The 13,774-nt window shown below is 42.2% G+C and overlaps 1 protein-coding gene and 1 long non-coding RNA gene across 9 annotated transcripts in view; one reads left to right on the forward strand and one right to left on the reverse strand.

The window, feature by feature from the left end:
* Positions 1-7,530, reverse strand: part of LOC103160777 — a 37,482-nt gene extending 29,952 nt beyond the window's left edge. For 3 of the 4 annotated variants that reach the window (XR_003486958.2, XR_003486957.2, XR_003486956.2), the window contains exons 1-3: positions 7,394-7,530; positions 5,714-6,575; positions 3,987-4,023 (exon numbers count right to left, since the gene is read on the reverse strand). This is a non-coding gene — a long non-coding RNA (uncharacterized LOC103160777). Of the gene's footprint in view, positions 1-3,986; positions 4,024-5,145; positions 5,252-5,713; positions 6,576-7,393 lie in introns of all 4 variants that reach the window. The other variant, XR_003486960.2, reaches the window with a different exon arrangement.
* The window catches only part of Itsn2 (intersectin 2), a 116,097-nt gene continuing 109,716 nt past the window's right edge, over positions 7,394-13,774 (forward strand). The window contains exon 1 of one of the 5 annotated variants that reach the window (XM_027424570.2): positions 7,394-7,412. The gene's annotated coding sequence lies outside the window, so the exon portion shown is untranslated. Of the gene's footprint in view, positions 7,413-7,505; positions 7,525-7,668; positions 7,888-13,774 lie in introns of those variants that run through there. The other 4 variants (XM_035448072.1, XM_027424571.2, XM_027424569.2 and 1 more) reach the window with 4 other exon arrangements.

Consider the following 13,774-nt stretch of genomic DNA (forward strand, 5'->3'; position numbering starts at 1 on the left):
AACAGCTCATTGAAGAAACTTATTACTAAGTGTAATTTTGTTATTTAACAAAAGTAATAAAAATGCTGATCATCACTGGGCAGTGGTGGCGCACACTTTTAATCCCAGCACTTTGGAGGCAGAGGCTGGTGGATCTCTGTGAGTTCGAGAACAGCCTGGTCTACAAGAGCTAGTTTCAGGACAGCCTCCAAACCTCAGAGAAACCCTGTATCAAAAAAACAGAAAAAAAAGGGTGATCATCAGTGGAATTTTAAAATAATTTTAATTAGGAAAAAGTTGAAATGCAAATGAAATGTTATTGAGGAGGGCATAGTGGAAGTGGTATCTTCCAATATTGCTATGGTAGATTAATATATCTTTATAGAAACAATTATTTTCATCCAGTGATTATGGTTTTGAAAATTAATTCTAAGAATTGGCTCCAAAAGATGGTAATTAGCTTTCCATCTCTGTGGCAGCAGAAATAACCAGCTTTAAGAGGCAGGTTTTAATCATTGATTATTAACTTTTAAGGTAAAATACAAAGTGAAGGATTTTATTAGGGCAGCTTCTTACATATGGGAAGGTTTATTTTTGGCTCATAGTTGTGTAGGTTTCAACTTATGGTTCCAGAGCCTACTGGCAACACCAGAATACCATGTGACAAGGGAGATCTACTTACCCTAGTGGTCACTGGGAACCAAAGGAAGACAGGATAAGGTTGGGATCCCAAAATCCCCTCTGAGGGCATGCCCCCAATGACCTAACTTCCTTCTACTTCATTTTAAGTTTTTATTTATTTTGTTTTTTTTTTTTTGAGAGAGAAGATAGCTAGCTCCGACTAGCCTCTAACTCATCATGTAGTCATGAAAACCCTTGAACTCCTAATCTCCTGCCTCCATGGTAATTCCTCCCAAAGTACTGGGATTTCTATGGGCCACTATGTGTAGCTTCTACCTTGCAGTAGCCCCACGAACTAGGGCCCATGCCTTTAAAATAAGTGCCTTGAGGGGGCATGTTAAAGTTATACCGTGCAATGTTTATAATCTGTATGTGCATATTTAGAACTGAAGTGCTTATTATTTATAATAAAAAGTTAGAATCAACTACTAACAAGAGATTAAGTGAATTATGGTATTCCATTCAAAAGATAGTAAGACAGTATACAATTTTGTAATAATATTGAAAATACACTATGGCTAAAAACAATCCAGTAATGTGTTTTAAGGAAAAAAAGACCAGAAAAGCAGAAATGCCTTTATTGAAAATAAGTATGAAACATACTCTTCTAAAACTAAAAACAGAAAGAAAAAGGAAAAGAGCTAAAAACAAAATTGTATCAGACTATGATTACAACACTTATAGATGAATGGACTGTTCAAATGATGGAGTTTCTCTGACATTCTTGTTTCCCATTCATGAGAATAACAAAAGTTCACCCATTGAGGAATGGTTTCTGAGGCTAATCATTTTGCAAGCAGTCCACTTCTGCTTTCTTTTTTTCCTTTGCTGGTCTACTGAATTAGGCAGTTCTAAATTGTAAGGACTAGAAAAGACCTATCAATTGAATGTATTCAACACAAAAGGAAGAGATGAGAATTGGACACACCACCCAACATCCACATCATAGTCACCACCAGAGTCCCATGGCAGACAACTCTTCAGCCAACTGTTCCTCCCAGATGGGGTGAGGATCCTGACCAAATTCACGGTGCTGATTCTACTTTGGGCTGTGATTTCATAGCCTGGATTTTGTTTTCATAAGTGAAGTCAAGACAGGGCAATCCTAAAGACATATCATTTTTCAAACTATCAAAATGCACCTTCACATTTACCTGTGGTTTCCCCTGCTATGGTGTTAGTGTCAGGGCTACTCTGTGCCTGCCCACCACCACTCCCTTTTGGTTTTAATTCCCTCACTTCCTCTCCTTCTTTCCTGATAGTGTCTTGCTGTGGAGCCAAGGCTGGTCCCAAACTTGTGACCTTTTTGCCTCCATCTTCAAAGAGCCAGTAAGAACACAGGCATTTATCAGCCTTCTTCCCTTTCCTCCCCTTACCTCTTTTCTACCCCCTCTCCTGTCTCCTTTCTTCCCTTCTTTCCCCATTTCTTTCTGAGACACAGTCTTGCTGCATTACTCAGGCTAGCCTTGATGCCATTGTGTAGCCCAAACTAACCTCCAATTTGTGAGTCTTCTGCTTCAGCTCCCCAGACATGGTATAGCAATTATCTTTCTTAAGATTCATTTCAAGACATTGTCTTATTTTTGAGAAAAAAAAATGCTAACACTGCAAACAAATGTTGGCCATTCTGGGTCAAGCAGTGCCAAAGGACCTGATCTCTTGCATGCTTTAAAGCAAACTTTAAAGGAGCTAAGAGTACAAAACATGTTATACAACACATGTTTGATATGTGTAAGACCCTGGGTTCCATTTGCAGCACCACAAAAATAAAAAATAAAATAAAATAAAAGTCCTCTGTTACTGCAAAAGACAGTATTATCAGTTAGGTTATTACAAGAGGTGAACTGTATCTGGTTTGTCTGCAGACAGTAACAATGACATAAGCAGACAGCTGGGGACATGCCAGACGGGAAGCATGTCTGACTGGTGAATGCAGACTGGATTCCCATTTGCCGAGCTGCACCTGCCAGACTGGAAGCCCCTGGTGCTTCAGTCATGAAGAGCACATCCTGTTAGGGCTTTCAGGCCGGAGGACGCAGGCCTCTGGCTCCACCCTGCAGTGCTGGCACAGAACCAAGTCTGGGCTGACTTCGCTCCCCAGCTTGCCAGGCACTGCCTTTCCAGTACCATCAGGCTTCAAGCCAGAGTCTCAAGTTATATACTACACCAGTGGCCTGAAAGTGGTACTACTCCTCCCATGCTAGAGTGGGAGAGTTCCCTTCCCACCTCTTTTCCCAAGTCATTTCTATTTCTATCTCTCTGCACCATACTCTGGAAAAGGGTTTGTAAGGTTGAAGAGTAGAGAAGAAAGACCTAGAGTCAGTTTGTCCTACTGACCATGATTCTGAACTAAGAACATGTGAAGCTCTTAATAATTTTAACTTTGTGAGGGGATGGAGAGATGGCTCAGAGGTTTAGAGCACTCGCTGCTCTTCCAGAGGACACAGGTTTAATTCCCAGAACCTACATGGTAGCTTACAACTGTTTGTAACTCCAGTTCCAGGGGATACACATAAAGTTAAATCAATTTTAAAAATACAGAATAATTTTAACATTGTGAAAGAAAACGAGTCAATTAGTGACTTTGACAAAGACACATCATATGAAGGCCTAGACCTTTCTTGGGCCTTGAACCCCTACTACTTTTCATCAGTATATGATCCTGATGATAAAATACCAGGGCAACCTCAAACCGGTTTCCTGGATTGACTGACTTTAAGTCTCCAGGCATTCATCACTGTTGTCAGTAGTTCATTTTAAGTTTTGAGAGGAAAAAGAAACTGAGAAAGGGAAAACTTTAATTTTCACCTATTTCTCAGAAAACAGAGAAAGAGAATAAGAATATAGGAGTGAGAAATTATGATGTTCCATTTTTTTTCTTGTAAGACACCAGAATAGATGTCCTGGCTGACAGTAGACACAAACAAGCTCTTACTAAAGAAGGTCAAAGAAGCACAACTTTAAAAAGAGCATTTCCCAGTACTTCTAGTTCCACATGTCCTGTGTGTAGGGGAAGGTAGAGCCAGGGGAATACCTAACAGGAACTCCAGAGACATCAAACATATATATATATATATATATATATATATATATATATATATATGTATCAGAAGGAGGAAAGTGGAGCAGAAAAAGGTTTTGAAGGAATGATGACTGATATTTTAAACATTTCAATGAAAGACATATTTGCAGACATGAGATTCAAGAAGCTGAAAAACAGAAAAGTCCACATCAGTATATGTCATACTCAAATTGCTGAAAGCAATGATTCAATGCAAGTTTTGAAAGCAGTGAAGAAAAATGATATAGGATTATAAGAGACATACCTGATCAACAACTCACTTCTCAAGAGAAACTATGAGACTAGAAGAAAATGGAAAAATACCATTAAGTATTAAAAGAAAACAAGTAAAATATAAAACCCAGAATTTTTACATTTTATTTTGCATGTGTTTATTATACGTGGGTATGCACATGTGTAGAAGTTAGAGGAAGACTTGTGGGAGTTGATTTTCTCCTCCACCTGTTGGGTCCAGAGAGCAAACTCAAGTCATCAGGCATGACAGTGGAAGCCTTTATCCATTGAGCCATCTCACTGGTCGTAACTTAGAATTTTACACCCACTGAATGTAAACTTACACTCAAATGTGAAAGCAAATAACATTTAAGTTTTTATATAAAATGTAAGAACTTGTGACCAACAGACCTGCACTCTAGCTTTAAACACTTAAGAGAGTTATTTAAAGGGAATTAAATAGACACTCTGGTCCTCAGGAAAGAATGAAGAACACCAGAAGTAACAAAGGTCTAGGTAAATCAGGATGGTTTCTGTTGGCCACAGCCTCTTAATTTCTTTATAAATTATTTGTTTAAGACTAAGGTTATAGCATTGCCATAGGCACTCTATTAGTGGCAAAGGTCTTATGTAAAAGACAAGTTTCTCATGGGCTTCCTATGTGATGACATTTATCTTGTGGGATGGTTGAAATTGGGATTCTGTATTTCTGTCTGTTCTAGCCTGTTCTCACCATGACAGACTTGTTTTGAGAATAGACTGAGTAGGATTTTGGATGGAGAATGGGAACTTTGAAAACTACAAAAGGGAAAATTGAGAGGATCTATGTGGCTGGCAGGAGCATAGATATATGGAAGGGAAAAAGCATGTGATTAGATGTCCCCATGGTAAAACCTTGGTTTACAGTAACAGGCCTAAGAACCTATTCGAGATTTTGGCAGAAGCGGAGAACCAAATGTGATATGTATAGTCTACTCCCTGTCTGCTTTAACTTTCCTCTCTACAGTAATTGCTAATCGTTCATAGAATCGACAAGAATGTCTCTGACTTAGGCAGGACTTGCTATTTCATCACCTTTGCTAGAGGTGAACAAAGGATAGATTTGGGAGATTCTGAGGGAATTCACAGGTTCAAGACCTGTGCATGAGTGGAGGAAGATAATGACCTGGGAGGGTGGATGCATCATCTACCTGAATCATGAATGCCTGAAGACTAAGGATGATGAGAGCTCTGGGTGGACCTCACAGGCTGACTGAGTACCTCAGGTGCTGACATTCTTGGTGAACACTGGGTGCCCTGGAATTTGGCAAAAGACAACATAAGGAGAGAAGGGTGTGGCTGGTGTTTCAACCCTCAAAAGAAAATGACTTTTTTTTTTTTTTTTCTGTATGAGTGGAGAAAGAAAGGTCTGGAAGCAGCAAGAACATTTCTTGGATGGCTTCCGTGTTTCCCTCCCAAGTTCCATTCTTTAGCTTGTGGAACAGAGCTGTGGTTAGCAAGGCCCGCCTAGGAGTCTGAGAATCCCTCACTTCTTTGCTTCCCTCATTACTTGTAACTAACCACTAAATGTGTAACAGCATTGATTTATCCCAGTGTCACATATGTATGTATGTATGTATGTAGAGAAGCACAGTTATTGGAGGTCCTTATACTCTGTTTGACAGGATAGACAGGTTGGTCTCAAGTTCTGAATAGAAACCTGAGTTGTTGATTTGGTGCTTGGGATACTACAGACAGGCATACAGAACCCCAACTCACCTCAGAGACTGTTAGCTTTGTAGTTTCTTTTAGGGAGACTTTTAAATGCCCCCCCCTCGGTGTCCTTCTCCTCCCAAGGATTTGGCAGCTTCTTCAACAGAAAAAAGACAAGGTAAATATTACTAGGTCCAGAACATCAGAACACAAGTGACACTAGTCAGTGATGGGAGGAAGTGGATATTAAGTATCTGCCTATTAGGAATAAATAAAATCAGTTTATTTGCAGTATTGTGGTGAGGGTTCTGAGGCTTAGAGGTTTGGATGTGGGCATGGCTAGGGAAGTTTGGAAACAGTAACAGGTGCTTAAGGGTGCTTTCCTTAACCCAAGCAGCTTGTTTATAGAGGGAGAAGCCTTATTTACTGCTCCCCAGGAAGTGAGGGACCTCCTAAACTGATACCAAGGAGTCAGGTGTCTATGTGTCACCAGAGCTCAGGACCTGTCTGTCAGGTCTTGGTCAAGTCCTAATCGAAGAGTTAAGAAAAACACTTTGAGAGCAAGAAAAGCCTGTTTAGCACCACCAATGTTTGCTAAATTCCTCCTAAGAATTGGTTGTCCAATTCAGTCAGGCCTGAGTATTGCAATCATCTCATTCAGGTCAGACTTGATTCCTTCATTTGCCCCAACAGGTAAAAAATGAAGCCCTAGGGGCATCTATCTACACAGGTCTCTCACATTTCAACAGAAATCATAGGGATATGAATGTTTCAAAAACATTCATTTATTTATGGGATTTTTGAAACAGTTTATATATAGCGTATACTGGCCTCAAACTCATGATGATCCTTCCGACTCAGCCTCTTGAGTTCAGGGATTCCAGACTCGCCGGTTCAGGTTATGAGTTTTCCATCTCAGCACAGTTGCCTCAAATGAAATCTTAGTTAGACCCCTCCATTTTGCTCATTAGGACCCATCATTTTTTTCACCCTAATCTAAAGAAAGCCTTTCAGTTGGGGGAGTGTTGTCTTTGTCAAATCGATAGCCCTAGATATAGATGGTGACCAGTCTGGTCTTTGTGAGGGGTCCACACAATAGAAAGGGGTGACAGAGAGAAATTCTGAATTTGAGTAAGATGGGTAAGAATGTCTCTAGCTTCCTCAGGAAGAAACTGGGGCAGTCTTCCTGTGAGGAGCGTGCTCTTCCATGAGAACAGGGTCAAGGATGCTCCTTATCGGAGTGTGTGTGTGTGTGTGTGTGTGTGTGTGTGTGTGTGTGTGTGTTGTGTGTGTGGGTGTGTGGTGTGTGTGTGTGTGTGTGTGTGTGTGTGTGTGTGTGTGTGTGTAAGATGGTGAATGGATGGCCGACTCTGGGGTGTGGTTAATTTCTTTAGGGAGTCCCTGAGTGTGTGTGTGTGTGTGTGTGTGTGTGTGTGTGTGTTGTGTGTGTGTGTGTGTAAGATGGTGAATGGATGGCCGACTCTGGGGTGTGGTTAATTTCTTTAGGGGAGTCCCTGAGAAGGGTCTACCTCAAAGGTGGAGGGAACCCCTTCGCACCTCTACTTTCCCTATTCTCAGGAAATTGTAGCTCCCACATCAACGAAGAGACCTTCAGCGAATAAGAAGGTTCCAGAGCGAGAGAGAGCAAGTTCCATGTGTGAGTCCACCAGAGATGTCCTGGGACCTTTCCATAAACCTTGGGGTCCAGTTTGGCAGGAAACGTCCCACCCAGCCTCCGCATGTCACCTCGGAGAGGAGGAGCCAGGTGGGTCGCAGCAGCTCCTGGAAGGGCTGTTAGCTCTGGGGCTTCGGGACGTCGCGGGAAGAGGAGCGCTTCGGCCCTCGCCCTCGCGGTCTAGGGCTCCACGGTTCTCGGGGTGAGGAGGCACGCCTCGCAGTGTCGCGCTCCCTCACGGCGGGGAGTCGGTGCCCCGCGGCCGGGCGAGCGGGCGAGCGGCGGGCAGGCGGGCGGGCGGGCCGTCAGTGCCCGCCCGTCGCTCGCCTCCCCGCCCCCCGGCTTCCTGCGGAGGCCGCGGCCGCCATGTTGTTGTGGGGCTGAGGCGGCGCCGGCGGAGCCCAGCGGCCGTGACAGGCTGCGCAACAGGTTCGCTGCGGCCGACCTGACGACTGACCCGGCGGCGGCGGCCGCCGCACAGCAGGGTCTCCCCCGGCGCCTGCCCGTGCGCGGGTGTCGAGGAGCGCGCGGGGTCGCTCGCGCGGTGACGTGCGCGAGGCGCCAGGTGGGTGAAGCTTCCCGTCAGCGCTGCTGCGGGGAGCGGGGCAGGTGCGGGCGCCGCCGGCCGGGGCTCCACGCACGGGCCGCGCCGAGGGGCCGCGAGCGCCCGGCTCGTCCTCGGAAGAGCGTCGGCCCCCGCCCTAGGCCCGGCCGCGCTCGGCCGCACCGGGCGGAAACCTCGGGCCCCGGAGCCCGCGGGTCGCTCCTCTCGGAGGCCGGGGCACCGGGGCCCCCTTGCCACGGCCTCGCTTGGCAGGTGACGGCCGCCGCCTATTGCTTGCCACGGCCTCGCTTGGCAGGTGACGGCCGCCGCCTATTGCTGGGGGGCGACGCGGTCCCCGGCTTTCCTCATGGGCACCTGGGTGCGCGTTGCCTTGGAGACCCATTTTATTTTGGCTTAGTTGATTTATTTATTTTTTTCCTCTTCTTGGTCAGCGTTGGTGCAGAGTGTCAGGTGAACCGCATCCCGGTGCGTCAAAGTAGCCCGAGTCACGAGAGGACAGTGGGCGGATGCTTGGCGTCCACGGCTGGCGTATTAACAGCCAAAGTTGGGAAATGTGAAGCGTTGACTTCTGATCCGCATTATGCACTTCCAGGGTGTCTAGGAAGCACAGCTAGAGAAGGAACCTCGGTAGCCACAGTAAAGTTCATTGCATATTTAAGGAAGGGAGAAAAGACGCCTGCAAGTGCACAGTGGCTGGGTAAACTGAAGCTGCAAGTGCAGGTGGCTTTCATTCTGCAGCTAGACGCTGTTTGCATGTATGGACCATGGGCTGTGTTGTTCCGCGATTTCTGGTGCCAGTATGTTCATTTGAAAATTGGACTCGTAATAAATAGGAACATTTTTGGATACAGCCAGCTACTTCATAGTAGGAATTGAAGTTAGCACAGGAATTACTGCTCTGCTGCATGCCTTTCTGGTCCGTTTCACGACTGTTCATTGCTTACTCAGGGGAGGCAAGTTCTCACTTGGAATTTTGTGTTATTAATTTAGGTAGCACAGGCTGGAGGCCAAGCTGCTTAAGCCTCTGATAAATTGCTAAGTTCCCTCTGAAGGTTTGCTATATTGCTAATCACTGGTAAAAACCTAAAAGCTATCCAGAAACATTGCCTACAGCTTGTATACGAATTTATGGGAGGCCAGCAAAATTCAGTTATCAACGGTAGAAACTGATGTGTTACCCTTTAGGTTAGGGACTATTCCTGTGATTGCTCGGAAGTAAGCAAGCAAAGTGAAAATATTTCCTTTTTTTTTTTTTTTTTTTTTTTTAAGGATGCAGAAAAAAATGCATGTTGCTGCCGTTTAATGTAATGTGGATATGCAGCTAAAAATGTGTATAGTTTTAAACATTGAGTGCATTTAAGTATCCCCTTTGTTCACCTCTATAATGAAAGGTAGAATAGTTAGTGAAAACTTGACTAATACTGTATTGATTACCCAGTTACTATTGCTCAGCACATCTCAAGGCTCAAATCCTGATTTCTCCTGAATATGAAGAAATATGTATGTTCAGGGGATTAGATTTGTACTTAAAAAAGAAATGTGTTTTTTACAAAAATAGAATAGCTTGTACCCATTACTCAAAATTAGAAGCTTTCAAGATTTTCTTTATCTTTGTCATTTTATCCTGTAGTTATTGTATCTCTTATTACAAAGTAGACAATTTCCTATATACTTCTAGAACTTTTAGGTGTGTGTGTGTGTGTGTGTGTGTAAAAATGTGTGTGTATTAGAGAGTGAACCAACTGTCTGACACATTCTGAGCATGCTCTCTGCCGCCAGGGTACATGCGGCCTCAGGATTTAGTTTTAATTCATCTTTAATATAGTTTCACAGGGTTCCATCATTTTAATAAAAGGATATCATCTGAACTTCCTTTACCATTACAGCGTATCTCCCATGGTGGTCATTTATAGGGCACTTACTGGCATTGGAGCCTCTGCTCAGTGTTTATATAATTATTTAAAGTACATGAAGGCCTTATACGTAATAATGTCTTCCCATCAGATAGATAAGTGAAACGTTAAATTAGAGTTTAACTGTTCTAGGTCTCAGAGTTAATAAGTATGAGCATCCCAGTTCAGGTTAGAATTCTTTTAACTTCAGCACTATGTTGTTGTCCATAACACCTTGGTTCAGGTAAAAAAAAAAAAAAAAATTATATGGGTGTTAGGAGAGGATGAGCTGTGTTTGTCAGCTCCAGGAAGGGGCTGCCAGGACTGGGAGAACAGAAGAGTGTTTCAGCATGGAGCCCTGGTTTACACAGCAGCCAGAGTCTCATCATTTAGCACAGACAGGCCTGGAACTTACCCTGCCGAATTCCTCCCACCGCTGCTATCACATGTGCACGTTCACACCCAGTGCAGAAGTTGTACATGTTCATTTGTAAAACGTTTACATTGGGCTCAATACATAATTCAGGATATGATAATCATCTTACTAAAATATGATAGAGTTGTTGTCTAACAACCTGTTGGGGGTTTGTTGTTTTGTATTTTAAGAAATGACATACTTACGGAAAATTTGGGGAAAAGCTATTTTGAAAAAAAAAAAAAGCTAAACAAGGGAAGACTTTTGGGGTATGCCAGTTGTTAAAGCAGATTCCAAATGTGAAATTGGAAAACAAGAATCTTTCGATTACTTCTGCAGTTGCACAGACCTAAAACTAAATATACATTAGAATGCTTTCCCACTTCTTGGCTCTTTTTTGTAAAGTTTGTACCATCCTATAGCTGTTGCACACAGACAAATGCTAGCATTCTCTTGGGTAAAGTGTGCATGTAGGTATTCTTGAGAAAGAGGAACTGAACTGGCTTTAAAGGATGTGAGGCGGAGAGGAAATGGGGGAGGAAGGGAGGAAACTGAGCAGAAATAGGACAGTGAATAGCCTGAAAAATAACGTATTTTCATAACTCTAAGAGTGTAACGTATTTCATTTGCAGTGTTTTGAGAGATTCGATTAAAACGTTAGCTTCACAGACATACCAAGACACTGAGTAACTTTATTTACCATACAGCTATTCAGCTGTGATTATAGCAGACACTTAGGGGTCTGGTACCAGATCATATACATTTAACTTGTTGTGTTTAACCACTTGTTTTATGTTTTCTGGATCCTTTTAATTGTGAATGCATATTAATTTCAAAAAAGTCTGGTTTAATAAAAATTGCATGTATATTTATAACTATGTTGGATAAAAGTATAGGCTCTTTAGTTAGACCTCCTACCCCAGCTCCGGCTTCAAATAGTTGTATGACCTTAAGCAAGATTTTTTTCTTTCTTTAATTTCTGTTCTTTTCTTCATCTATAAAACGAGGATAATGATAGTACCCATGTCATAGTCTTATATATAATATAAAGTGCCTAATGATTGTGCACCAATAAGTACCCAATAAATGTCACTCTTATCATTTCATCTTGCTTCAATGAGGAATTTCAAGCTAATTAATCTTTCCTTCTCCTGGTGTCTCTGTCTCTCTCTGGTTTGTGATTTATCCTAATGACTACAAAATAAATTAGCTCTTTCTTTGGCACACAATTTCTAATCAGCATCAAAATGAACCGCATGAGAAGGCTGAAATTAGATTACAAGATTTGACCTTCAGTTCAGTCTAAGATTCTGCCCCTTTAGTCCCCTTAGTTTCTACTGCTTTGGATTATCATTTCAGAGCCTTTGACTTCAGGTGGTTCCGTTCTCCTCTGCAGTGTGACCTGGCTTGACCAGGAAGAGTCTGGTGTTGGGAGAGAATAGTGACAAGTGAGAGGACAGCCAGTTAAGGCACCTGCAAGGTTCACACTGGTCTTTAGCCTCTGCCTTGCCATTTTCTTCCTGCTGTTTGGAGTCTCTGTCCCCCTTTCTCCATATTCCATTTAATAAACCTTGGTGGTATTTGTTAAATTACTTCTTTGATGTAAGTACCAGGTAGGTCGAGTTAATAAATCTTGTAATTTGTGTAACATTTGGTGGCATGCTTTTTAGTAATCTGTGAAATAATCCTTAGGGATTGTAAGTAATCCCTTCAAAGATTAGTGATATTTTCTGTTAGTTACTTTGCTTGTTGTCATAACAAGAAGTAGCTTGAGGAAGGAAAAGTTTATTTGGACACATGGTATAGTCCATCACAGCAAGAGAATGAGATGTCACTGCATCTTTGGTCAGGAAGCAGAGAGAGATGAATGTCCATGCTCTGCATCACAGTCAGGAAGAAGAGAGAGAGAGAGAGAGAGAGAGAGAGAGAGAGAGAGAGAGAGAGAGAGAGAGAGAGAGAGAGGAGAGAGGGAGAGAGAGAGAGATATGAATGCCCATGATTTCTCCTTTGTATGTAGGACAGGACTCCAGCCCATGGAATAACAGTCCACATTCAGGGTGGGGCTTCCCACCTCATTAACCTAATCTAGACAAACCTTCACAAGTATGGCCAGAGACTTATCTCTTAGGTAGTTGTAGATCCTGTCAAGAATTAACCATCATATTAGCCAAGAGTGCTGAGGGTCAAATAGGAATGCAAAGTAGTATTGCTTATCTAGCCCATTTTCATTAAGATCTGAAAACCCAAATGGTAGAAAAAAACCTCACTAGAGCATTTTAGCTTTTCCACTGCTAAATTTTTAGTGAAATGCTTATAAATTGATTTTTGTCTTGCTGCAGAGACAACCTGTTTTGGAGTTTTCCTTGCCCTCTCCTCAATCATTCCAGTAATTATGACTTGGAGTTACTACTTCCCCTTTCCAACATCTTGGTTTCTATGGGGTTATGCTGGGTTTCTAAGAATTGAATAACTTGGATGATTGAGATGTAAAGAGCCATTGGATTGAATTTGGGTAACCACAAGGCCTTTCTGTACTCTCCAGGACCTGGGCTTTCTAATTTTTGTAGCATGATGGCAACCCCCCTCTTAAAAAAAGCAGAGTGTTGCGGCTCACTCTTAAGTCTCTTCACTGGTGTAACTTTTCTTCATCTTTGTCTTTCTCCATATTGTGTATCAACTTTCCTTTCTTTATTCCCAGCTACTGTCTTCTCTCTTTGAAAGTTAAAGACAACAGAGTTACTCATAATTCATAGCATGGAATTCATTCTTTCACTCCATCATTTCATAAATAATGCATGATTTCTTAAAAGAAATGTCCAGTGTAATGATTATAAAACAGTGAACAAAGTATAGAACCTTGCCCTGCCGTAGGGGCATTTAAATTCAGGAAAAGAGAAGAAAGACAGTAATTGTCTCGAATTTAGAATTTGCCAAGTATTATGGAGAAAGTTAAGGCAGAAAATAGGTGTATGGAGTGTGTGTGTGTGTGTGTGTGTGTGTGTGTGTGTGTGTAATAATTGGGAGAAATAAATCTGCTACCTTCAAAATGATCAAGGAACTCCAGACCAAAGAAAATCTGTAGTGTACATTTACAAGTAAATAAATGGTAGCCTTCATATAATAAGTTTATTTGTATTTCAGGGTTCCATATTTAAGATGGTTTGTTATTATTATTTATTTGATTGGTACCTGGCAGACCTCTTTATATTCTAGTTACTGAAACCAGAAAAAACCTTCCTCCTCTCTGCAAAGTGAGGTATCATCTGCTGTCCTTGTCATCCCATAGAACTTAATGGAATTCTAACTTTGGGTGCATTCTTCATTTTCATTCCTTTTCTTACACATCTAATGACTGGGCAGATACACAGACTTGCATCAAAGGTGCTCTTGGTGATGCTGGTGGTGCCAAGAAGAGAAAGGTTGGGAGATAGCTTGCTACACAAGCATGAGGACCTGAGTGTGACTCCCTAGCACCCACTTAAAGCAGAGATTTGCCAAATAATTTAGAATGGGCATTTAATTAGATTTTTCCTCAAAGCACTGAATTGTTTGATTTTAAATTTTATTGACTTTTTATGTG

The sequence above is a fragment of the Cricetulus griseus genome, chromosome 7, assembly GCF_003668045.3.
Source record: "Cricetulus griseus strain 17A/GY chromosome 7, alternate assembly CriGri-PICRH-1.0, whole genome shotgun sequence".
NCBI classification, from domain to species: domain Eukaryota; kingdom Metazoa; phylum Chordata; class Mammalia; order Rodentia; family Cricetidae; genus Cricetulus; species Cricetulus griseus.